General features: G+C 52.2%; 1 pseudogene; it reads right to left on the bottom strand.

The window, feature by feature from the left end:
• Positions 1-1,506: 1,506 nt before the first annotated feature.
• Positions 1,507-1,708, bottom strand: LOC139227245 (U2 spliceosomal RNA; annotated as a pseudogene).
• Positions 1,709-1,959: the final 251 nt, after the last annotated feature.

The raw sequence follows: 1,959 nt of genomic DNA, 5'->3' as shown, positions 1-1,959 counted from the left end.
AAATGGGTCATTTTCCATTTGGCAAACGGTAAATAGTGACTCTGTACAGTTACACAGTGAGAGTCAACCACGAGGGTCTATGGAGCGTCCTCCTCCATTTCGGATGTCCCTAAAAGTCCGTCCCCATCCTCCGCCTGCTCCACAGTGACATGCAGGCCGTGATCCTGACCAACGAATCCACCACAGACCCAATCCACGTCCAGACCGGGGTCAAACAGGGCTGTGTCATCGCCCCAACCCTCTTCTCAATCTTCCTCGCTGCCATGCTCCACCTCGCAGTCAACAAACTCCCCGCTGGAGTGGAACTAAACTACAGAACCTGTGGGAAGCTGTTCAACCTTCACCGTCTCCAGGCCAGGTCCAAGACCACCCCAACCTCTGTCGTCGAGCTACAGTATGCAGACGATGCCTGCGTCTGCACACACAGAGGCTGAACTCCAGGACATAGTCAACGTATTTACTGAGGGGTATGAACGCATTGGCCTTACGCTAAACATCAGTAAGACAAAGGTCCTCCACCAGCCTGCCCTCGCCGCACAGCACTGCCCCCCCGTCATCAAGATCCACGGCGTGGCCCTGGATAACGTAGACCACTTCCCATACCTTGGGAGCCTCTTATCACCAAGAGCAGACACTGACGTCGAGATCCAACACCGCCTCCCGTGCGCCAGTGCAGCCTTCGGCCGCCTGAGGAAAAGAGTGTTTGAAGACCAGGCCCTCAAAACTGCCACCAAGCTCATGGTCTACAGGGCTGTAGTAATACCCACCCTCCTATATGGCTCAGAGACATGGACCATGTACAGTAGACATCCCAAGTTGCTGGAGAAATATCACCAACGATGTCTCCGCAAGATCCTGCAAATCCCCCGGGAGGACAGACGCACCAACATCAGTGTCCTCGACCAGGCCAACATCCCCAGCATTGAAGCACTGACCACACTCAATCAGCTCCACTGGGCAGGCCAGACAAAAGATTCCCAAAGCAAGTGCCCTACTCGGAACTCCTTCACGGCAAACAAGCCAAAGGTGGGCAGCAGAAACGTTTCAAGGTCATTCTCAAAGTCTCCCTGATAAAATGCAACATCCCCACCGACACCTGGGAGTCCCTGGCCAAAGACTGTCTAAGTGGAGGAAGTGGATCTGAGAGGGCGCTGAGCACCTCGAGTCTCAATGCTGAGAGCATGCAGAAAACAAGCGCAGGCAGCGGAAAGAACACGCAGCAAACCAGTCCCACCCACTCCTTCCCTCAACCACTATCTGTCCCACCTGTGACAGGGTCTGTGGCTCATATTGGACTGTTCAGCCACCAAAGAACTCACTTCAGGAGTGGAAGCAGGTCTTCCTCGATTCTGAGCGACTGTCTGTGTTGATGATGATAATGTACAGTTTTTTTTTTTGAAATTCGTAGCCAATCGTTCCAATTCTTTGTCAAATCACAAACGCCAGAGGTCACCTTGCACACGCCAAGGATCACTCTGCGCCAATGCTCTTAGCCAAAAGGCCTAGAGCCACTGCACCGTTCCTGGAAGTACTGCAATACCAGGTTCGTGCCATGGAGGTGGATGGGTCAGGTCCCCCACACACCTCCTATTTCCAAAAAAGCAAGCATATACCTTCCTGATCCAGGGAGAACCACCCGGAGGTCATGGTGGCTACTCCCCTGTCAGGTCAGTTACGCATGATCTTAGCCAAAAGGCCGAGAAGCGATGTACAGTTACAGTGAGTGACCCTTACCCTGAATAAACAGCGACTCTGTACAGTTAGTGAGTGACCCTTACCCTGAATAAACAGTGACTCTGTACAGTTAGTGAGTGACCCTTACCCTGAATAAACAGTGACTCTGTACAGTTACAGTGAGTGACCCTTACCCTGAATAAACAGTGACTCTGTACAGTTAGTGAGTGACCCTCACCCTGAATAAACAGTGACTCTGTACAGTTAGTGAGTGACCCTTACCCT

Source organism: Pristiophorus japonicus, chromosome 16 (genome assembly GCF_044704955.1).
Source record: "Pristiophorus japonicus isolate sPriJap1 chromosome 16, sPriJap1.hap1, whole genome shotgun sequence".
Classification (NCBI taxonomy): Eukaryota; Metazoa; Chordata; class Chondrichthyes; family Pristiophoridae; genus Pristiophorus; species Pristiophorus japonicus.
Note: the sequence above shows the minus strand (reverse complement) of the source record. Positions and strands in the feature narration are given on the sequence as shown.